Consider the following 26,277-nt stretch of genomic DNA (forward strand, 5'->3'; position numbering starts at 1 on the left):
TAAGATATATAAACATGTTATGCTGTTGTTTAGTTTTAATTTTATGCTTCAAATCAGTAGTCAGCATCGAAGTATGTTGTAAACTCCCCCTCCCCTTAGTATGCAACTGCAAGCACACTTTGTCAAATGCTAAAAGGCACTAACTTTCTTGAAAATTATAATAATCAAAAAAATTCCGGATTCGTATATTATAACGTTATAATGCGCTTTCATTTTCCGTCAGGTAGGTCTCCAGGTCGAGTTGTTATGAACAACAGGAAACAGTATCGTACATTCTTTGCTAAGCGATCGCTCAGGTGGTGCAGTGTCTGTACAGAGCGTCCGCCTTGGATGCGAGAGGTCGCGTATTCAAACCCCTGCCGAATCATACTAAAGACATAAAAATGCTACTGGCAGCTGCCTCTTTTGGCGCCCATCATTAAGATATTGGTGTGAGGATAATGTGATTGGGTGGGACAAAATGCTGTATGTTTGTGGCATGATGCCACATTGCTAGACATCATTATAAACTGTCACAATGCAGACATGGTAGCGATATGATTGCATTTTTTTTTTTAAAGCTACGTTAAAAATTACACACACACACACACACACACACTTTGCTTGGTTATTTGCTATTTGAAGAGATGGAATATTGTTCATATTTCAACCGCTTTTTATTAATGATCATCGATGTGACCAACATATACGATAATAATACTCCCGATGATGATGATGATGGTTGTTGTTCTGATTTCTGTATTACTATTGCTCCATGGGTATATTATATATCGAACTTGAAAACAGAAGCACTACCAGCAATAAAGCAGCTTTGAAAACAAATCGCACTTAATCGATATCAATATATATTGACATCAAAATGAACGTCAAATGCTCTGTGCAACTGTATCGAAATGAACTATTACATGCTGGGTTTTTTTTCTTTTTTTTTTTTTGGACAGTTTTAGACCGAAAAAAGTAGTACTTCAAGGCCCTGTCTATGGTATAAATATGTTCATGTACACTTTTCCATTGTAACTTTAATGTATAGACTGCAAATACGATGAAGCACAAATCGAGGACGTCGAGTGTTAGCATTGGAACAATGTTACTACTTCGGTCGAGAAGGATAACGACCTATATATGTATTCCTGCCCACTACCATGTAGGATGTATCAAACTGTATATTACTCAAGCGCTCTTTGTCGAGCGTGCTGGTGTGTGTGTACAAAAAAAAATGGAATATAATAACTTTAACTGAAATATATACAATTAAATTCTATATAAAAGTGATGCGGCACCTGGGAGTAAAGCAAAAATGGAAGAAACAAATTTCCGGATCGCTACTATCAACAGCAATGGGATAGACAAAGCGAAAGCAGACAAAGTAGCCAAAGAAACAAACTTTGATGTAATAATGATACAAGAAACACACTATAGAATTAAACCAGAGTTCAAAATTTTAGTAGAAGACAAACTTAACGCAATAAAGATATGCAACAATTTTGCAAATAATGATATTAGAGTTGGTTGCAACAATAATATTTTTAAAAAGCTGGGAAAGGTTTGAGGAGGGGGGAATTTTTTAAGGGACGGTTGCTACGTGTTAAAATGTTTAATTGGCATATTATAAATGTGTACATGCCAGCTAATAGAAATAAGAAACTAATTTTAAAGAAAACTTATATACCTACCTACAACAATATTCGATGGAAAATCTAATCATAGGGGGAGATTTCAACTGGGTAACTATAAATTAAACCAGTCTAGCAGGATTGATAAATTTTACGGAAATTTTTATGATCCATTAATATATATTAATACTGCAATAACCAACCAAAAGCTATCAGACCATTTCATGCTCACTATTGACCTAAAAATGAAAAAAATAGAAAAATGTGGGCCAGGACTATGGAAACTAAATAATAAGATTTTAAATGACAAAGAATATGTCGAAATAATAATTAAAAAAAGAAATTGAAACCGTCAAAAATGAAGAAAATATTAATATAATAATTGATTGGGATGTTTTAAAAAACAAAATAAAAGGAATAAATATTCATTACTCAAATAGAGGGCGGAAAAACCCCAGAAAAAAAAGACAAACACGAACTCAAATTAGAACTAAGCAAAACAACAAACGACGATGGAGAAAGAAAAAAAGAACGATTGACAGACAAAATTAAAATCGTTGAAGAAGACGAAAATCAGGGGAGAATAATAAGGGCGGGAAAATTTACAGAGATCTACAACGAGGCAAAAAACGTATATAAGCGAGAAGAATTTAGAAAAGGGGGTGATACAATTTTAAACAATATCAAAATAAACAATGTAACCCATACTGTAAAAGAAGATATCCTAAATAATATTTCCAAATATTATAAAGAACTATACACCACACACCACACAGAACATATACTTCAGCACAATCGACAGCTACTTAAAAAATGTCGACTGTGAGATGACATCAGCAGTACATAGAGACCAATGTGATGATGTCATCTCAGATGAAGAAATCACAAAAAGTATATCAACACTCACAAAAGTCACCAGTGAAAGATGGACTCATCGTGGAATTCTACCAAAAGTTCCACGGTGAACTGACGCCGATCTTAAACGCTTTGTATAATAATATAGTTTTAAGTAAAAATAAAATGACTAAATCTATGAGGGAGGGAGTTATCACAATTATATACAAAGGGAAAGGGAATAGAGACGAGATTAAAAACTGGAGGCCTATATCACTTTTAAACACGGACTATAAGATTTTAAGTAGGATTTTAACAAATACAGTAAAGGGTAGGATAAACAAGATAATTAACGTATATCAAACTTGTGGGGGAGGGATATACAAAACAATATTTTAAACATTAAAACTATAATTAACTACATAAATGAAACTGGTATGATGAGTGCTATGGTACTCTTCGACCAGGAGAAAGCTTTCGACTGATTTGAACAAAACTGTATAAAGAATGTTTTTAAAAAATTTGGTTTCGGACCCAATTTCCAAAATGGACCAAAATCCTACACACTGGGATAATTAAACGGGGAATGCACGAAAGAATTTGAAATACAACGATCAGTGATACAAGGATGTCCACTATCAATGCTAGAATACGTAATGGCAATATAAATCCTACGTCACACGATAAGAAACAACCCAGATATACAAGCAGGGGCGTATTAACCATTAAGCAGACTAAGCACGTGCATAGGACACCAGGGCCAAAGGGGGCACCACAAAGTTGAGAAAAGGGTGAAAAGAAAGAAAGAAAAAAGAATGAAGATTTGTAAGAAAAACTGATACAACTAGTGCAAATTGATCATGATGTTCTGTTTCTTGATCATGGTACACCCTAGGGTTATCTTCTCAGGTGTACGTGGAAAAGAGGGGGGCACCAAGATTTGTCAGTGCTTAGGGCACCAGTGAGCCTTAATCCGCCCCTGATTATACAAGGCATACAAATACCAAACCTAAAAAAAGAATTAAAAAATGCTCTAACGTGCATATGATTGCAACATCTTTATAAGAGAGGGGAAATGCTATAAGCGTCGGGTTCCAAAATAAACCACAACAAGCACGAAATCTTAAAAATAGTTAACTGGAGGGGCAACCACCCTGAATTATCGCCCCCCCCCCCCCCCACACACACACACACACTTACTGAGAGACACTGTAAAGGCTCTAGGGGTTTACTTTGGTAATAAAAAAAAGAAGCTGTAGAAAATTATGAACATATTATCAATAAAATAAGAGAAAATGTGAAAATCTGGCCATGGCGCCATTACCTATCATGGAGCGGGCCCAAGTGGCCAAGACTTATTTATACTCAAATATTAACTACATAATTAAATCCATAGATATGGATAATACAATTTTAAACAAAACAGACAACGAAATAATAGATTATATATGGAATCATAAAATGCATCATGTAAAAAAGAGACATTATATAGGGCCAAAAGTAGAGGGGGCTTGGGGTTGCCGAGCCCTCTACTACTATAATTAACTAACATAATCAATAGATTAAAAAAAAAATGCACTCAGACCCGGCTACAGCGTGAGAAGCACCGTACATCTACTGGTTCGGCTTCACCTTGAGAAACCGACCAGAGATATACAAAAATAACAAATTAATATAAAAAAATCGAAGTGCCACGCAAACATATGAGAACTAATTTTAAAATAGAGAGACAAAACAGATTTATGCGAAATTTAATAAGTAAAAGTCACGCTTGGATTAGGGAGGAGGTAACCAAAAATATAAAATGTAGAGTAGAGCAGGACAACTGAGGGGGTAAATTGGACAAAAAATTGGAAAAATTGGGGAAAATAAGATCTGTCAAAACACAAAGTATAATTTTTAAATACCTGCACAACACCTGGCTAACAGGCGAAGAAACAATCAAACATCGTATGCTGAGGATAATGTCGAAATGCCCTTTATGTAAAACAGCGAACTTCACCAAACTACATACGATTGTCCAATGTGATAAAACTAAACATAATAGGATAAAGTTAATAATGAAAATTTGCAAAAAATATAAGTATAACAAAAATAACATTTTATTCATAGATTTAGACTACGAAAACAAAATCGTTCTAAAATGTATAGACTATATAGTAACTACGATGATATCCTGTGGACAGGTGATAAAGATTTTTAAATAAGATACGTGGTAAAAATAAGAATATTAACCACAACAAGAACTCAATACGTCTTACGACGAATAGATACTTACCGTCAGGTTGATATAACGCAATTGATGTTGGAATTGGGGGAGAGAGGGGAGGGAGGAATAGGTATTACAGACCGAAGGGTCGCGTAGCGCAATTGCGAGCTGATGCCATACCCATACCCCCTCCTCGCACCCCACAACAGCCATATTTCAAAGAAAATTTCAAATTCTATTTCAAATATTTCAAAGAAACTCATATAACTTTTTTTTTAAAAGAGAAAAGGGAAGAAAGGAAGAAAGAAAAAAATAAAAGAATTTTGTAATTTAATTTTTTTTCTTCTTTCTCTGAAAGAAAATTCTAAAGACATATATATGAAGGGATACAGGGAAAATATAAGGGGGAAGTAAATGGCGATGACATCATGGGGCTAAGTCACAGGGCTCAGTGAAGTGCACAGGCCCATCATGAGTCTTTGAAAACACCCAATGTAGAACATAAACAGACAAAATAAAGACACAAATACATACTGTATAACACTTAGTTTAAAACCCTACTAACTTCTCCCGCACTGCATGGTTGACCACTATAGAATAATGTGGTCTCATAAATACGTTTGGATCTTTCAATAAAGCATAATCAGATAAACTAAATAAAGGAGGCCTAACGCGACCCAGGAAAAACACATAGAGAATAAAGAAGCGTGAACCTTGGATCGAGCGTAACCTACCTATCAACATCTTTAAAGACTATTATGAGGAACGACACATATTATCACTCGAATAATAAAATAGGAAATTATTTTTTTTAAACAAAATCTAAATAGTACACCATTCCATCGTCAAAATTAGAAAACCATAAAACAAATTAAAAGATACAATATAACATCATAAAGGAAGAAATACAACTGGGAAAGATATTTGATCTATACTTGCTGTCTCAAACATAAAGAAAATATAGCATACACACAATATAACACCATTACATATAGCAAACACTGAGACCTAGGCGACATATAGCAAAGGTTACAAAACATTTCAAGGGAAGGAACTTCGAGCAAGGTGAGGGAAACCAGACTCGGACGAACAACCCTTTAGATAACACTATGGAAACATAAATACCCCATCAAAAATTCTAAAAACTAAATTTTTTATATAAAATTTTGTTTTAATAAAACGTAGAACACATCTGAGGGGGAAATACACAAATATAAAATACTTTTTATTTTTTTTTGGAAATGGGGGCATCTGTCCGTTGCCCCCACCCCACTCCCAAAAAAGTGTGTGTGTGTGTGTTATTATACCCATTACATTACTTGCAAAATATATATGGTGCTGACATTTTCGGCAAGAGGGAGACCTACCGATATTCTGCATATAATTATTTTAATGTTTTTCAGAGCGAGAGTATTGGGGCCTGATCTGTTCAATATATTTCTCAACTGATACAGCAGGCATAATCAGAGGCGTAGCTGGGGGGGGGGGGGGAGGGGAGTACATATGTCCCCAGGCGCCAAGGTACAGGGGCGCCAAAATGAGGCTTACAACGTTACATTATAATAAGTAAACAAGGGTAATATTCAAAAATGTGATTAAACGGGGAGGGGGCTGGGGCGCCAATTTTATAGTTCGTCCCCGGGCGCAAAATATCATAGCTACGCCTCTGGGTATAATAGAGACACCCACCCCCCCCCCGAGTTTGCCACAGAGCGCTCGTGTAATATACGGTTTAATACAAAATACATGATTGTGGGCAGGAATATACAAATTTTGGTCGATATACATGATCGTTGGTATCTATTCAAACAAGGGCCATGAAATACATTAGCAAATTCCTACAGTATTTTAAGGCAGGCGATTACGAATTATTTAAACCACGTTTTTCATCTGTCACAGATTTTATAATCATTTTGAAGTGGCTGCTTTATCTCGAGGAAAACGAGCGGTAAGTGTTATACAAAACAAAATCTTAATAGCAATTTGATCACTTTTGCGTCATTTGACAGTAAGAATAGTAATAAATAGAGGATAATTTCTTTTCCTACGTTAGGCCTAATACCTGGTATGTTTTTTAGTGTGGTACACACACAAAAAACAACCCCAAAACAACACTAACAACGTTTTAAAAACCCACAAAAACGAGTGCCGTGCCGAAGCCACGGGCTAAAATGCTTTATTATCATTTTTTTTTTATTTATAGCATCAATCACAAATTGAAATATATACAGCATTAGCGTTGGAAAAGAAAGTTTTCTTTTTGTTACATTTTTTTCTCTCACCCTAGCGAAACACTTTCTGCAAATGACCTTAATAAAGAAAAATAATAAATTAACCTAAACCACTTTGAATGTCGACCGTATCTTTTATTTACACGGCATCATGCGCGGAAGAAAATACCAACTGAACCGGGATTTCAGACAGCAGATGAATTGAAGTTGATTCATTGAACATCATTAGCAATTGTACAATCAAACAGATGCAACAATGAAAAGTGGAACTATGAAAAATCGAGAATGTTAGATTTGCGAAGGATTTATTCCGAATCATTGTCTGCTAATAGAGAATTCATGTCAGTTGCTGTGTCGGCGATGCCCACACAGCGCGCCGTCCAAATGTGAAGTTGCGTTTTGCTGACAGACGTAACACTGTGCCATAATTTTTATCTGATGGCATGTAAAGAAGCTGCTTAAATTATAGTATTTAAAAGTTTCTTCATTTTGTAAGAGCTCAAGAAATTAATTCTGGTTTGAAAGACAAGATGACGGTAAAACTCAGAAGACGTAGCTGTACAGTACCGTTGGTGTTGGAGACATCATAATAAAGGTAACTGCGTTAACTTCGCTTTTTGTTTGGTAATTTGTTGGATATTATCTTTTGCTGATCTTCTTTGAGCTTGGAGTAAATTTTACATTCTGAACATTTTTATTTGCACTTATCTGCTTAATATGTATTGCTGGGATATCATATAGAATATGAAGTCAGTATAATGGTACTATATTTTACATATTTGAATGATAAAAGACTGGTAAATGATATAATGATAAACTACAAAATAAATAATTTGCCCATTATCCCAAATATGTTAATTAAAACAAACATTGAATGTAAATTCAGATATAATGAGCAGTTGTAAGAAGTAAGAAATAACATTTTATCCATTGAACCTGTTATGTGTTATCATCATCAGTTTTAAAATAAACACATGGAGACAAGTTTGCTTAAATTCTAAAATTAACACACACACACACTCACACACACACACATATGGTATTTTAATTTAATACAGAAATGGTGACATTGATATATGCAGACCAATAGTTTTTTTTCTTCTACAGATATAAATTAAAAAGCCTAATTCTGAGAGTTTCACCTACAACATTCATGATGGGAAAGGGCCACTAATTAAGAGTTGACATATGTGGAAGAAAAATACCATCCATGTTGAAAAGGGCTAGAGATAATGTGAGAAAACATAATTTATCAATCTTATTTAACATTATTGTTGATATTTTATCTCAACTGGTCAAAAGGCTAAGTGGGTTTATGTAATGGTCCAGAGTGTGTTATTTATTTCACATCCCCTTCTGTCTTTCAACAGTAAGAAATTAGCTACTTTGGAGTCCATAGTTCTGATCAATTTGTTTATATAAAACTTGGTTTTGGGCTTAAATCAACACCTTGGATAAATCTAATAATGAGCAAAATCCAAGTATATACATGTGATCATGTATAAGATTAGTTGAGTTTTTTAACCAGCCTAAAAGCCATACTTCCACAATATAGGCTAAAATCATTAAGTTGTCCTTGAAGTTTGATGAGTGTTAACCATTAATAATAATAAGGTGATCTTTCATCTGAGTATGTTACCACCGCATGCAATATTTATACATGTAGTGCAGTTTTTACTAAACTTTGAATACATGCTTATATAAATGAGATCTAGATTGAAGAATTGAAGATACATACAAATACATGAGGTTATAACCACTACTGCTGATTCAAGTTTGATCATGCTTGGCCATTGGGCTTATATAGTCAAGTTTCACAATGATGCTTATTATGAGCGTGATAAAGGTATGGTAGTGAAGTGACCTTGCATCTGATTGGCAGAGTTTCTTATGATTTGCACAACAGTGTTTATGATCCAATTTAGATCTGACTTGTTTAATTATTTGCTTGTATGTCTGAGGCTATAAGCAAAATCTATGCATATAATGTGGTGGTTCTACATCTCACTAGCCATTCTTGCTACTGCTCTTAAAACTATTTCTCATTAATTTTATCAGACCAAGTCTGACTTGATGAATAGATTTATCTCATCAAGATATAGCAAAAGAGCAATTTTGTAAAAAAAATATTCATTCATATTAAACTCAAATTCTGCATCTGATTGGTTGACCTTGCAAATACTATAAGGGCTCTATTTCTGACAAAAAGATTATTTTGATCTAATGTAGCAGAAATGCTTATATGATCAAAACATTGAACATATTTGATGACAAATAAGAAATAGTTTTTCATGCAAATTTGATAAACATTGATAAATCGGTTCATATCATTAAAAGCTTGGAAGAGTTTGATTACATGCGAGACCATCACATATTAATCATTCTTTATTTAGAGAATTATTTTTGTCAGGATTTAGTAAAATATGTAAAATCAATATGGACTGGTTTTGTTATGTACAGCAACACTAGTTGTTTACTGAGTGCTGAGGGAATTGGAGTAAGGCAAGGGTACATTGCAGTAGGTAACCTGGTTGACTTGATAACAGGATTTTAACACAAACATTTTTATCAGGAGTCTAGCATACTAACCATTGATTCACTGCAGATCCTGCCCCCATTAGTTACCTTTTAATACATAAAGCATTTGGGTTTTTTATGTCACAAATCCCATAGGGATTACAATTAACATCATAGGTCTCACTGGATAGTTTCGTATTTTGACATCCCTCTAATTTTTAAGGTAGAAGGCATGAACCTAATTATCACAAGCCTAGCATTTATAAATTTACACATAAGCTAAATCTATAATGTCGTTCAGATTTACTTTGAGTTAGGCATGGAAATAGGTTGGCTTGTTGGTGACTGCCTGTCACAGTTAGATGAGCATTGGAGATCATATGCTTAACTTAGTCTGCAAATGAGCTGCCGACTTTTATTTGTGTCTGCTATAGAGGTAAATATAAAAAAATCTTGATGGTAGAGGGGTGATGAAAAGTATGCTAATTTGTTATAGTACTAGTGAACTTTATTCATGCATAAGGCACATACTGATTCTTTTAGTTGCCTTGTCACAGAAAAATATTGAAAATAGCTATTTCTAGTAAAAAATGAATGTAAAATGTACCTGCATCCTTTGACCCTACCAGAACCAAACTAAAAGCTCAAATTTGTGCAGCTGCTTTTGCTCATCACAAACATAATTGGGAGTATAACTGCTAACCCTACCCTCTAGCACACATTTAAGATCTTTAGAGTTTTTAAATACAGCCTTCTAATTATACAAGTTTCATTACATTGGTCAATAATTAGTCACATGTGATGACACTTGTAACTAATCAAACCACAGCAACTGAGAGCAGACTAAGCACTGATATTTATATGGTACAGTGGCAATATACAGTCTGTCTGCCGCAACACATGAAACAAACTGGACAAATCTGAAAGCTTTGAATTTGACTTTATTTATCTGTATGGTAGAACAGAACCTGAGTTGAAAAGCTTTTAAAGAAAGACCTTGATATCAAACCTAATAATAACTGCAGGAGTTATATTATGGATAATTAACCATTCTCTCAGTTTCAAACTGGGCATTCCATCCCATGGGGTTCTAAATGTAAACCAAGTGTAACTGATATCCTAATGAACTGTAAAGACCATAGCAGCACAACAGCAGGGGACCAGATATGTCCAGATCCAGAAATCATAGACCAGTTTCAAACTGATGATGAACCACATAAAAATTACACATCTGCTAGAACTTATGTTATGAAGATAACTTAAATTGCATTATTATTAATCCTCCTCCTCACATTCATCATAATTGAGATGCATCATATATGTTTTATTGTAAAATAGTTTATGCAACATAATTCAGTGAAGACCTTTGCTGCCAATTTACCAGTGAACCATTTGTTTCAATGAACATATTTTATGTTGTAACAAGGAGCATCATTTAAACATTATGATACACTTATCATACCTGTATATGAAATCTTAATACTAACACTTATACTTGCAATACTACTGCTAATAAAAACACCTGCATTGATAATTTGATTATGTTCAATTGGACTTGTATCTAAATGATCACCAGCTGTATGAAAAGACATATTTTAATATATAGATATTGGATGGAATACTAGTTACCACAATTGAATAGTCATATGATAAATGATATATTATTTTAAACAATTTATATTTGCAGTGAAACATACTTTTACATTATTTTCACTTAAATTTCATTTATAGAGCAGTATACTCTGCATTCATTAAATTACTGAAATGGTTAATAATACAACAACAAATACTGCAACTTCCAGAATCACAAAAATCAAAGGATATAAACAAAAACTTCCCTACATGTATCAACAGTTGTCACCTAATAGACAGAACTATGAAGATTTAGAATAGGATGTTAACAAATTAGGTATTCAAGTTAAAAAGAAAAAAAATACCAAGTAAGCTTACTACCAAAAAATCAAACAATAACAGTGAATTTTAGTACATTCCCAGGAAACAGAATATATGATTTTTCTTAACTTGATCTGATACATCTTAAATCTATAGAAAATGATTCATATTGTATGACTAAAATATTATGTAAACAAAAATTCCATCACTTTTTTCAGATGCAACATGCATACCCCAACCCATCCTTCTTGATCATAAAGTATACCAGCATTCCACTATAAGATGGGGAGCTGTAGTGGCTCAGTGGTTAGCTTTCTGGACCTGTGAAATAAGGTAGGTTCAAATTCTACCATCAGACCAACCTGGGTTAGCTACCATGGTGTGTCCTTGGGCAAGGCACTATACTTAAAGTGCCTTGGCACTAAATAACTTACTTGTGTTGGTTTACCATAAAAGGCCAAACCAAACACAAAAAACAACAACTTTAAAATATGAGTTTTGTCAATACTAAGTAAATGAAAATCATACTGAAGAAATGTTTTTGTTAATACAGTTTAATGGATCTAAAAAATCTCTTTCTTCTGCAGGAGTTTAAAATGTTAAATTAAAAAGGTCATGGTACACATTGCTTTGCTCGTGCACATCAGGCTCCGTAACCCATATCCAACTAAAAGTTTTAGTAGAGTCTGAATAAAACATATTTTAATCTGGATGATAATATTCTTTCTCCATTCATATATTACACCACCAAGATTGATCCAAATAAGATTACATTTTACTATAACACTGAGGATGAGTATGCCTCTTAACAACTGACAAATGTGGAGAGAATGGAGTTAAACTGAACTTTGATTTCTTTTCAACCATAGCACAAGATGATCATTTATTATTAAAAAACCTGAATAAAGTTGGAGTTCATAACCATGACAGTCTTGATACAATATAAATTCAATATATTATTGTTGTCTTGAGGTATAGTTCTGTATATTACAATCTCACACAAGATCAGGGTATATTTTAGTACCATACAGTTAATTCGAGATTGTATTAATACCTATTCTGGTGAATGAACATTGAATAAGATTTACTATTTTGGAACCAGTTGCAATAAAGTTTACTAAACAAGAGAAAATATGACTTTACTGTAATATCTAAAATGTAAAATCTGCAAACAGAATACTTGCTTGACTTTACACTTCAACTATATCATAATATTTATTTGAAATGAATTTATACAAATGGCATTAAATTGGGTTTCAGGCTGGTAATGACAATGGTAGTAGTGAATAGGGACGGTCTAGGGACTAGGGAACTTCCATGTTAAAAAGGGTATATCCACTCTGGGGACTATGTAATTTAACATGGGAGAAAAAAAAATATCCATTCTAGGGACAAGGGGAATTTAACATGGGAGAAAGAAAAAAAAACTATTCACTCTAGGGACAAGGGAAATTGAACATGGGGAATAAATCGTGGGACTGTCTTGGGACTAGGGGAAATGGAACAGGGTCGGGACCCTATTTTAATAAGGTCCCGACCTGATGGGTCTATGAAAATGGAACAGGCGAAAATTGAAACAGGGAGGGGTCTCTATTTTTTTATTATTTTTTTAAACAAAAAAATAAAAAAAGGGGTAGGCAATTGAAAGTCAAGATCTTTTCGAGAGATAGGAATGGCCCTGAAAAGGGCCTTTGGTTTTATGTTAATATACCCTTAACATAAAGGGCATCTGTGACATCTTCTTCTTGACCTTAGGCTGCGCCTGACTGCAGGACCATAGATTAAGACTCTTTTGAGGCATCCTTGATGCTCCACATAAGATTCTTCGCATCCACAGGCTGGTGTCTGTCCTGTGGATAACTGTCCAGTTGGATCGGACATACATTGGTATGTCCGTCTGGAACATCATCGAAGACACAAGCGTTGAAGATTGTACGTCGGTCCACATGTTGGGGTGCTGAGTAACAGGTGAAGGAATGCAGTGAACTGTACTTATTTATAGGGAGAGGAAGGATTGAAACGGATTGAGTTCATTCACCAATCCAAACACGCGTTACAAAATTCAGTCAGCACACGTCCAATCCGAAGAGAGCAGTCTGTGACGTCACATAGTCTATATAGATTCGCTAGCGCCTGTGCGCAGTCAATCTAAGCGACAGTTTTTCAACATGACGGAAACTCAGAAAACGATCAGTTTGGGTGCACTGATGGTGGAGACTACCCAAGGGAACCCAGACTTACTTTCAGAAGAGGTGAATTGGGATTTTGTGGATTTTTTTACCTTGCAAGAATTTGTTCCTGAACCTTCGTCACCTTCTCCTTCATTACCGCACATGGAAAATTTTAGACAGAGACAGAAAGAAGAATTGGAGAAATTTATACAACAGCAAAAGGAAGCGGAACAAGCTTTTCTCCTACAGCAACAGCAGCAAGAAGAAGAGGTAAGAAAAAAACAAGAAGAAGAAGAAGCAGCAGCAAAGAAACAAGGGTTTCAAAATCAAACGGTCACGGTACTGTTAGACATTTTAGCGGAGTTAAGAAGTCTGAAACAAATGTATCAGACTTCTTTATTACGGCCGAAGAGAATACGACCTTCCCAAGCTAAACACTCCAACCCTGTGACTACGCTTACTGCACCACCCTTAGTGATTTCAACGAAATCATCATCAACAGTACGCAGTCCAGAAGTAGGCCTTGGCCATGGCAAAGGCTTAAGACAGTTAAAGTTGATTGTTTAAACACACCCCTTACACCAAAAAAGGCCCTTTTCAGGGCCATCCACGTCTCTCGAAAAGAGATAGACTTTCAATTGCCAATAACTAAAAAAAACCATTTTACCCAATAGTACCTGTCTGTGTATGAGTGTGCGTGAGTGTAGGTTCTTATTTTAAAATCAAAACCCAAAGACACTTACCTTTTATAATTAATTTATTCTTTTATAAATATTTACAATTCACAATTCACAACAGAGCACTTTAAAAAGTTCATAGACTTATTCTGTCTCATTGTTCACTCTCTGTTTTTTTAATTTCTTCACCGTCATAGTCTTTTCCTCCTCTTCCTCACTTTCTTCCCTTCTTTTCTTCTCCTGTTTCTTTTTCTTCACATGTCTGTTTTTCTTCCTCTTCTTCTTTCTCTTCCTCTGAAGAATCCCTCTCTTCTTCTGACTCCTCTTGTTTCTTTTTTGGGCAGTCGGGTGACCAATGTCCTTTTTCTTGACAATAATAACAGGTATCTTGACTTTTGTCTCTTCTAACCCCTTTTTTTTCTTTTTTGACGGTCTGGACACTCTGAAGACCAATGCCCTTTCTTCTGACAGATATAGCAAGTATCTTGACTTTTATCTTGAAAGGAAGGAGAGTAGTCCCTCGGCTGGTCTGAAGAGAATTTTCTAATGACCCCTCGCAAAGCTCTGATGAAACGTTCGATCTTGGTAGTCTCTTCCATCGTTGTGCTCAGTTTGAGAGTGAAATGAATAGTGAAAGGACAAGACACATACCCTTTATATACGCTGGTCTGCTATGACTATAAATTAGTCCATGGTGTTTAAACTTTAGTCATTTGACTTTTTGCTATCGAGATGAAATGATCCAATTCATTTGAGAAGAAAGAAGAAGAAAGTAAGAGGCAGAAACGTGATCTATCGCCTCGTACCAGGGCTGAAGTATTGGCACAAATTCATGCCAGTGATTTTGAAGAGGACATGAGTGAACCAGAATCCAAACCCTCTAAACAAAGTTTACCACCCTTAGTCAACCCTGAAAAGTACTATGACATTCGAGAGACGGAAAAGCGTCCCTCTAGAAAATTTAGAACTACGGCTTACAAATACACAGTGAAGTTTAAAGATTTCAAGTCTGAAGTACTGTTAGAGAAAGCAGAAGGGTTCATCACCGACATGTGGGATTCTTTGCTCACCACACTCAAGCGACAATGTCAACCCAAAGAAGATGATCGCTTGAGACTTTCCATACAACATGACGGCTTGAAATCCCCTGTTTGGATCGAGTTTAGCAGCCCTGCAGAATTGACCACTTCCAAAGTCATGGACAAGATTCAACACGTGCAACAATCTAATGACCAGTTTGACATCACCGATGGAAAAGCCACACTGGACATGACCCACGTCTCTCCTCCTCAAGGGACCGGACAATGCAGAAAGAACTTATTGGTCAACAACCTTCGCATTACCAAAACAAGTCTTGTCCAAATTAACAATTTTCAAGACCACATGTGTTTAGCCCGAGCCATCGTGGTGGGATGAACTTATGCCGACAAGAACGACATGGTAGAATGGAAAAGAGCCTGGGAGAACATTCGAAAATCGAACCGAGCCAAACAACGAAATGAAGCAGAACTTCTGTTACAACAAGCATGCCTGTCCAAAGACACATCCTGTGGCATTCCTGAGATGCAAAAATTGCAAGATGCCCTAGCTCCACGATACACCTTGAAAGTGCACCCTCAAGAAGTGCGCGGGTCTCTGTTGTTTCGAGGGAAAGACTGTAAGGATGGAAAATACATTCACCTCTATCATCACGATGACCATTTCGATACCATTACCACTATCACTGGATTCCTGGGATACAAATATTACTGTGAGAAATGTGACTTATGATGGTTATAATAATCGAGAGCAACACAAACATTGTGGATCGAAATGCTCAGGATGTTTGGCCTCTCAACCCTGTCTGAGCGAAGGGCAAGAACCAGTGCATTGTCCTGCTTGTCTGCGCACATTTGTCAGCCCTGCCTGTTACCAACAACATCTGAAGATGCAAGGTTCACAGCAGAAATGTGCTTGTCAATTCCTGAGATTGTGCCCAATGTGTGGACAAGGTCTATGTATCAACAGTACCAAGGCACACGTATGTTCAGGAAAGAAAAAATGTCACATTTGTCACTGCATCGTGGACTTGGAACACCAATGCTACATGCAAAAATACCAATCCCAACCAGAGAAAGAGGATGGTCACAAGAAGAAGAAAGGCAATTTCATCTTTTTCGATTTCGAATGCATGCAAGAGACCGGTATTCACATTCCTAATTTCTGCGTGGCTCATCGAGCGTGCGAGAAGTGATTCAAGAACCTATCTTGAGTTATTGCCCTCACTGCAGTAAGATTCCTGGAGGGCGTGAAAAAATCTTTCAAGGACCGAACACACTAGCCGATTTCACACAATGGGTCTTAGACCCCATCGACAAGACGTGGAGCCAAGAGGACATCGAACATTATTATGGAGAATGTCATCACCATGCCACGGTGATGGCTCACAATTTCTCCGGATACGATGGACAGTTTCTTTTGAGATGTTATACGGAACGTGGCATCGAGCGTCCTAAAATCACTTTGAACGGAGCCAAAATCATTTTCATGCAAGTGGGACAAGTGCAGTTTAAAGATTCGATGAGCTACTTAGCCATGCCTTTGAGTCGATTGCCTAAAATGTTTGGAATGACAGAAATGACTAAAGGGTACTTTCCACACTTTTTCAATACAGAAGCCAATCAACACGCCGTTCTACCCCATTTGCTTCAGGCTCACTATTACGACCCTGACAACATGCGTACCGAACGAGAAACTTTCTACGCTTGGTACCAGGCTCACGCCTCCGACCCTTTCGACTTTCAGGAAGAAATGCTAAAGTATCGTCGTTCCGACGTGGACATTTTACGGCGATGCTGTGGAAAATTTCGAGAACTGTTCATGGAACACGGAGGGGTTGATCATTTAAAAGAGGCTTGCACCATTGCCAAAGCGTGTTCCTTAGTCTACCGACAACGATTCATGCTTGAAAACACTGTGGCTGTCATCAGTCCTCAAACGACCAACTATGTCAAACGTCAATACTCGGTCAAAGCCCCATGCTGGTTGCATTACTTGTGCGACAAAGAAGACAAATGGATTCAGCATGCCCGCAACGGACAGGGCGAAAAGATCATCGGAATGCATTCGGTCGATGGCTGGGACTTAGAAAACCCCAAGATCATGTACGAGTTTAACGGTTGCTTATTTCACGGATGTCCCGTCTGTTACCCTGACCGCGGCACTAAAAATCAGTTCTTACAACGAACCATGGAAGACTTGTACCAGGCCATTTGCCAGCGACGCCTAAAGTTAGAACAGGAAGGATACCAAGTGGTGGAAATGTGGGAACACAAATACAATCATCGTTTGAACACCGATCCTGAGTTTAAATGCCTCATGGAAAGTTACCAGTTCATGGACCCCCTGAACCCAAGTGATAGTTTGTACGGAGGAAGGACCAATGCCACCTGTTTGCTGTACCAAGCTGACGAAGAGAAAGGAGAAGAAATCAAATACTTGGACGTGTGTTCACTGTATCCCTACGTGTGCAAATATTTTTGCTTTCCTGCAGGGCACCCACAATTGTTCACCGAACACATCGACCTAAAAAACATTCGACAATACGAAGGCTTGATCAAGTGCAAAGTTTTGCCTCCCACGAACCTATACCATCCCGTCTTACCTCGCCATTTCCAAGGCAAACTTATGTTTCCTTTGTGCCGTACTTGTGCTGAAATGTGCAGCCAAGATCAACCTTGTCATCACACCCAGGAAGAACGGGCCTTGACGGGGACATGGGTCAGCGTAGAATTGTTCAAAGCTCTGAACATGGGATACCAACTGTTAGAAGTGTACGAAATTTGCCACTTTCCCAAGACACAATAATTCCACAAGGGTGACCCAACGCAGAAAGGCATTTTCGCAGACTACGTGGATGCCTTTTTGAAACTGAGCAAGAAGCCAGTGGCTATCTGTCCTGGTGTCACACTCCCGAAGACCAAAAGACATTCAGAGAGAAATTCTGGGCACAAGAAGGCATTACTTAAGATCACATTGAGAAAAACGAAGGCAGGCGATCGTTTGCCAAAGTGATGTTAAATTGCTTGTGGGGTAAAATGGCACAATGACCGTGTTTACCCAAGATGGAGTATTTGACCGAACCTTTCCGCTACTTTCAGATGATTCACGACAAAGCCAAATTCATGAAACACGTGGACGTCGCTCGTGAGGATTTGATCTTGGTGAATTACGAAGAAGATCTGAACTTTGTAGAAGATGACCCCTTTGGAAATGTCATCATTGCAGCTTACATGACAGCTCATGCTCGCTTAAAATTGTACGAAGCTTTAGAACTGTTAGGGGAACGTGTCTTGTACTTTGACATGGACAGTTGCATTTATATCGATCACCCGAGTCAACAGCACCCTGACATCGAAGGAGACCGTTTAGGAGCCTGGACAGACGAGCACCCCGATGACAAGATTCTAAGTTTAGTCAGTGGCGGTCCCAAAAATTACGGCTACGAATACTGGGACAAACAAGGAGAAGTGCACACGAAGTGTAAAGTGAAAGGACTTACTCTGAATTATCGTACCAGTCGAGTGGTCAACTTTGGCGTATTGAAAGAAGCCTTGCAGTCTAGAGAAAGTGACCACCTATCAACCCAACAAGATTGTACGTTTACCCACACATCACATCGTCAGTCGACCCTTGGAAAAAGTCTATCAAATCGTGTAGCAGAAGCGAGTGCGGCTTCCCACCCACTTTACTTTGCCGTATGGACATGTCGGTATAAAACATTGGTTGTAAGAGGATAGCCACCCACCAGAAGGATGACTTCGCCACAGCAAGAATCGAGTGAGAAATCCAGTGAGAACTCCAAGTTCAAACCCTACCATTTTCCAGTCTTCTTACCTGACTATTGTGATTGTGCCCGTCGATTGGACACGTTTCAAAAATGGCCTACGGATAGGGAAGGATTACCTTCTTCGTATGTTTTAGCTAGAACAGGATTTGTCTACTTCGGACCCAAGTCAGGATTGGGATACGAAGTACAGTGTTTCGCTTGCGGACTGAAGTTACGAATGGATCTATGTATCTACAAAGATTCAGCTATTCTGGAACATACTCGATGGTCTCCGCACTGCCCTTACCTTTCAATGGCCTTTCCACCCATTAAACTACGGTACAATTATGACGGTACCTTAGAGACGGTACCTTCCAAAACTAGACGTAAACACATTGCATCCTATTGCATTGTTGTTTCTTTTCCACATAATAGCTTATTTTTTATAAAATGTTAAACTTTACTAATCTTTTTTCAAGATCACTTTAGTTTGCAAAAATATATATTGTCATTTATTGGCATTCTACATTGAATTTTGTAAACTAGCTATAAACCTGACCTAATTACTCAACTTAACTGCTGACAGAAACAGTCTACAGTAAATGTATTTCATTTCTATAGCTCGATGGATAAACATTACATCTTTTAAAGCTGTGCACAGAATAGGCCGATATATCACGAGTCAGGAAAACATGGGGGTGGTATCCCCTGTGTCCAAAATTAATATCATTTTGAATAGAATATTGTAGTGACAATTGCCTCTTTTCAAATGGTAAGCATTGCTTTTTTTATTTTCGTCAATCTGTCAAATTCGGTATGCATTTTGCTTTAATATTTGAGATGGAAACCTTAGGTGCATAGAAATGTCAGACAGCATTGTACATCATGGATGGTGTCCAACATACTTTTATGATCATAAAACAAAATCCCATTGTTTTAGTTATGGCCACTGATTTAAAAAATATTCATCCAAGCTAAATATAATAATAATAATAATGAGGACTTTGTATAGCGCCTAATCTTTAGAAGCTCTAAGCGCTTTGCAACATTAGACAACATAAAAACATACACAATGATGATTACAAAAACAAACACCATGAAATTAGAAAACATAAAAAACATGCTGAGAATATTTAAGGTAGTTAACATTATTAAGTCATTAAGTTTGTTTTTGTAGTCAGAATAAGTAGTTTTGAGAGCACTCTTGAATGGGATCACTGCGTCTTTGTGTCTAAGTTCAGTGGGCAATTCATTCCATGTTGCTGGGCCCTGGTATGCAAAAGAATGCTGTCCATATGACTTTGTTTTCATAGTGAGAATAATGAGTATATGATTGTCGGAAGAGGAGTGTAAGTATCTTGCTTGTGTGTACACATAGGTGAGGTCGGATAGGTATGTTGGACTAGAGTCTGTCAGTGAAACGTAACACAGAGAACTAATGTTGTGTTTGATTCTGGATCGAATGGATAGCCAGTGTTGGGCACAGAGCAGCGGGGAGGTGTGCTCTGATTGTGGTACTCTAAGTATGATCCAAGCAGCTATGTTTTGAACTTTTTGAAGTTTCTGCAGTAGATATTAAGATGAACAAGACAGAATTGAGTTACCATAGTCCAGTCTTGAAAGTAGTAATGAACACACAAGTGTTTTAGTGGCATCAACTGAAAGATATCTGAGAATGGAGCTGATGTGTCTCAGCTCAAGATATGCAGCCTTGCATATGTTCATGACATGTTGGTGCAATGTGAGAGTACTGTCCAGAGTAACACCTAGGTTTTATACTGATTGTGTGAATTTAATGTTGGTGTTGCTGATATTTATTGTGTGAGGTAAAGGATGTGAATGAGAAAGTCTTTGTGTTGTAATCAGAATGGCCTCAGTTTTATCATCATTCATCTGCAGCTTGTTACAAGTCATCCATGATTTCACATCAGAAATGCACATCTCTACACCTTGGATGGTAGCATCAACTTCAGTTGGGTGGCTAGATTTGTATATTTGGATGTCATCAGTGTACAATTGGTGAGACACTGGATGATGATCTATGACACTTGAGAGCAGCTGAGTGTATAGAGTGTAGAGAACAGGTCCAAGAACAGACCCCTGTGCAACACCACAACATAGATCAACTGGGCTGGAGTGTAATCTATTTGCAGACACAATTTGTGTCCTGTGGCAAGGGCGATATGCAGATTGTACATTGCTAAAAAGACTGTTTGAATTCAGACAAGATGCAAGCTGGGATTGAACAACCTTTTGTAAGATTTTTTATATGAATTGGAGATTAGAAACCGGGCAGTAGTTCTTTAAATCCTTATGGTGTAGTGTTAGTTTCTTCAGCAGAGGTTTTACAATGGGAGTTTTGAAAAATGATGGAAATTATGCTGATGAGAGAGAGGTATTAATAACATCAGTTAGTGAAGGCAATACTGGATCTAAGCACTCAAGCAGCAGTAATGTTGGAATTGGATCAAGTTCACATGACTTTGGTGCACTCTAGGATGATTATTTAAAGATGAAAATCTCAAGTGGAAACCTTTCTGGTCAGCCATCTCATCCAAAACCTCCTGAAATGGAGAGTATTTTGCAGACTCCAAGATTTCCTCTTATCCTGCTGGTATGTTCTATTTAGTTTATCTGGTCTCTTTTTATTTTTTATCAATTGCTTTTATACCATGCCACAATTGGAAATTCTTTATCAAAAGTATGTATAAATTTCATCATTTTTCTGTCTGTTTAATAAGATGTGTTTAAGAGTACTTACTTACTCATGATGCTGTATATATGAGATTAGATGTTTTGTTAAAAAAGAATGCATTTTGTGATATATTGTATCACTGCTTTATATACAGTGGTCATTGCAACCAGTATGCATTTTGTTTACATGCCAAAAAATCCAGTCTGATTTCTTTGTTTCTTTTTTACTGCAATTAAGGAGTAGTGATAATCTTTATACTCTTAGCTGCATCCAGAAGGACAACACCATCACCATCCCCATCCACTCTGGAGTGGAGAATATAAAGATTTCTCTCTGCCAGTTCCTCTGCAAGTAGTAAGTATTGAGGATGGAAAAAAATGTACATTATAGAATAATGAAACAAATACTACAGGTGTTGACTTTTATATAATCTCTTCTTTCATTTCCAGCTCTTTAAATACGAGTAGGTCAATTATACACTGTATTTATGAATTTAATTCTCATCTAAGGTAGTAGAACTGTTTTATGTTTGACAAAATGTTGGGTAATTTGTGGCCATACACTAAAAACACATTTTGTAGCATTTAAAAATGCTTATGTTCAATGCACGTAAAACTCATTGGTTTGTTGTCACTTCAGTTGATAATAGTCTTGTCATCTTGTAGACATTTTGAATGTTAGTGTTCAATGCTAAGGTCATATACATTGATTCAACATCAAAATTTGTTTGCAAAATGGAAGATTATGACATGAAAGCACAAGCATTTGTAGCTTAGATACTGTTATTTCAGATCATTGTGAGATGTTAATTAATTAAATTATAGGTCATAAAACATACTGTTCAAGACTTATTTGTGCAAATAAACAATGAATTGTTTTTCATTGATGTGTCGACTATTCATCATTCCATTGGTTTTTTTATTTTTCTTTCTGATGTATACCATTGTCTTGTGTAAGTCAGACGCCTAAACCATCTACATTGAATGCAGACTTTACAGACACCAGCAGTGAAACAACATATCCAGGAAATAAAAAAATAAAGGATTATAGAGAAAAGTTTTCATATAAACTGTACAAAAACCATGTATTTCATTTCATAAATATATTTCATTGTTAAACCCATGTTCACTGTACAGATCTTTTTAAGGAGTTTATAATAATGATCTTGATCTTTCAAAACTAATTTCATCACAAATCTGTTACAGATTTCCAGTTCAATGTACTTATGAAACTGGATACAAATATTGAGAATTTGTTGGAGCAGCTGGCCCTCCAAGTACATACACAAGGCCCAGACACAGAATATAGAGAAGAAATTCTTGCAATGCCATGTGATTCAGTGGAGGAACTAGAGGGCCTTTGCCAGAGGTTGGAGGAGAATCCCAAACTCTCCAAGAAGATGGTAAATTGGGGCTTTATTTTCTATTTAAAAAAACTGTTATAACCTTTATTTGCTGTTGTGAACCTCAATATGCATTATGCAAGTTCTGCAGTGCCTGTATAATTATTTTTGGGGGTGGGGTGAACATGTAGTGGTCGGCTGTTTTGTCTTACGGATGTAGGCCAAAACATGTTTAGAGATGAACATGTAACAGGTATTTTACTACATATACACTATTACATATTATGTGGCTACTTTAATTCAATCCTTGAGTGAATGTCATTTATGAAGTTAATAGATTCACGGTGGTTAATTTGGTTTATAATTGCTATTAGTACATTGTGTTGCATAGTTAATGTTATCAAATTTTTTTCAAGTTAGAGAAATTAAATTTGCTTGCAAAACCATGGCAAAAAATAACTATATACAAGCATATTTTGTCACATCGATCATGAAATACTACTACTAATAATAATATCAAAATCAAAAAATAGTAATATTATTATTATTATTATTTTCAGATATGCTACTTGAGCTCCCTTGGCAGGTTTACAATTGGGGATAGTGTCTGCAGGATGATGAAAAAGCTTAAAACAAAAAGACTGGCCAGAGTATAGTCCAAAGGGACGTAAAGGGAAAAAAGCATTTCAAGAGCTTGTGATATGTCAGGTTTTGATAAGTAAGTATGGCTTGATTTAAATTGTGTTTTTCATGTGACTTGCCAGAGATTTTTAAATGAATTGATAAAGTAACTTGAGACACATTTCAAAGTACATGTTTTAAAAATATTCCATTGATTATTGCTGGCATTTAGAAAAATGCAATGCATCCTTTGTTGTGAAACTTATTTTAAAACATTGTATTACTCTTGCAGAAGCCTGCTTGAAAACTAATGGCAAAGCAAAGGCAAATGGAATGGAAGAGACCATATCAGAGACCCTCAAATATGCACCCAACCAACGCAGAATGATAAAAAACAAGATAATCCAAATGACTCTTATTTCATCAATATTGGATTCAGTTTCGTCTTTTAAAGCATAGTATTTGCAAAGCGGATGCATTTCTAAACTGATAACAAAATCAGCTTATCCTATTGCCCAGGACTATCAGAGCTAGAGTCCAGCTAACTACAATATGCATATATCTTGTCTGATCGGACAGGTGCCTCCATTTGGAATTTTTATTCACATGAAATATTTGGATGAAATAAATTCATCTTTGTGCAAATTGATTGCACCATCCACTTGCCAGAAATGACAAGTAAGTGCAAAGTTATCTTGTATCATGGCTTAACGATAGTAAGGGAAGCACAAGTGCAGTGAAGAAAATTTCATACATTTTTATAATGCTGATTAACATGACTTCTGCATATGTAACTAGTGCTGAGATGATATGACTTTATTTAAGCATTACAATTTTGTTTTAATTTGCAGGTGCCTGAGCAGAAGAAGTAATAGATAAACTTTACAGTGGAGTTGGAGACTGATTCTGATTCATAATCTTAATTAAATCTAGAAAATAAACATTAAAGTCATATTAAAATATCTGTTGTATTGTTTCCTTCTTTCATTTTTCTCTTAAAAACAAATGTCTGAACCTTTAGTCTGTAAATTCAGTGGATTCCTTATCAGCCCATCTACTTTTACTTTACACCATGCTACTTTAAAAAAAAAATGAATTATCCCCATTGGGGTAGGTCCCCCCAACCCCCCACCCTACTTTGTCAACTTACCTGCCACATTTAAATCTAATGGAAGGCCCTGCTGTAAAGCCTGTTAGTAAAACTACCCAACAAGAGGATTTCATACATTTGCAACTCCTAGATGGATGGTAATGTTTTCATTTTTGTAATGTAGATTTGGACATTCTTGCCACCAGTATGGAATATGTGTTTCAGAAACACAAGCAGCTTTCATCAGATTTGCATATAGGTTTTATATGTTGTGAGTATGTTGTAGGAAGTTTTTTTAAATAACATCATATGAGATGATGCCAGTGGAAATGGCAGAAAAGTGTCTGTATTGTTCACCAACTACACCTTGTTCTTACAAAATGTGGCTGTTACACATTCCCATGATGATGTCACTGACAGCCATCAGTGAGGAATGCCCCAACAAGCATAATACAAATTGCTTCCATTGTAATTGTTACAATTCCATTCTGACCACTCCGGTGTCCTAGTGGTTAGAGCGTCCGCCTCAGAAGCGGGAGGTCATGGGTTCAAACCCCAGCCAAGTCATACCAAAGACTTACAAAAATGGTATTAACAGCTACCTCGCTAGACGCTCAGCATTAAGATGTTAGTGTTAGGACTGATCGGCCTGGTGTCAGGATAATGTGACTGGGTGCAACATCATACTACATGTTTGCAGCATGATGCCCCAGTGCTATACATCACTATAAACTGCCACACTGCAGACATCGTAGCAATATGACTGAAAAATTATTCAAGCTACGTTAAAAATCCAATCACACACACAATTCCATTCTACGATCCAGAACCAACACTAATTCCGTACTACAGTTCTTGCATTTCAATCCAATTTTGCTTTTGAAATGTAGTGCCACTCAATTCATAATGAACCCATTCATTTCAAACACTCGCAAATACTTATTATTCCTGTCTACAACTGAAAAATATCTATATAAAAAAACGTGTAACTGTGTTTTATGCAAGGGCATGGAGATGCACAAAAACTTGCACCTGAAGCTTGAATAAAACCCCGACTGTGGATAAGACTTTACCCATCGATTACCCCAGCTTGGGGATAAATTCCGACCGTGGCGATTTATTATATATCCTATGACTGCTCCAGCTTGAGGGCAAAATCCAAGCACATCCCTAAAAAGATAACAAGTATAGCGGCTCTTTACCTTCTGTAAATGCCACTTGAGCTTCCTGATGCTGTTGTATCTGCCATTTGACAGAATCACGAATGTGGATATATTTCTTAATTGCCTCTAGTTGTTGAGCTAGTTTAGCTGTATGAAATTCCTTTGTGCAGACTCACTCATTATTAATATTACAACAGTGATTTAATTACACATCACCTGTCAGCACACCGATGATAAGTCAGTTATTTTATAACACACCAACAAGCTTGCCCCTTGCACCCCCCGCCCTTTTTTTTTTATTTGGGCACCTGTGGACATGAATCTGCAAGGCTCAAATTGTCATTTTTAATATAAGATCTCAACATTTTTAAGGCCTTAATTTTAAAGACATCCTTAAAACCCCCAAAAGGTTAT

General features: G+C 36.5%; 1 long non-coding RNA gene across 6 annotated transcripts; it reads left to right on the top strand.

The window, feature by feature from the left end:
- The first annotated feature begins 7,060 nt into the window (after positions 1-7,060).
- On the top strand, positions 7,061-24,572 carry LOC149782284 (uncharacterized). 6 transcript variants are annotated; one of them, XR_016414298.1, is made up of 6 exons: positions 7,062-7,482; positions 7,995-8,114; positions 11,514-11,630; positions 21,885-22,001; positions 22,853-23,049; positions 23,550-23,896. It is a non-coding gene; the product is annotated as an uncharacterized LOC149782284 (long non-coding RNA). The 6 variants fall into 6 exon arrangements; XR_016414299.1 differs by lacking the exons at positions 22,853-23,049; positions 23,550-23,896 and having other exon boundaries at positions 7,061-7,482; positions 21,885-22,840; XR_016414297.1 differs by lacking the exons at positions 7,062-7,482; positions 7,995-8,114.
- Positions 24,573-26,277: the final 1,705 nt, after the last annotated feature.

Source organism: Sinohyriopsis cumingii, chromosome 15 (genome assembly GCF_028554795.1).
Source record: "Sinohyriopsis cumingii isolate HCF-2022 chromosome 15, ASM2855479v2, whole genome shotgun sequence".
NCBI classification, from domain to species: Eukaryota; Metazoa; Mollusca; class Bivalvia; order Unionida; family Unionidae; genus Sinohyriopsis; species Sinohyriopsis cumingii.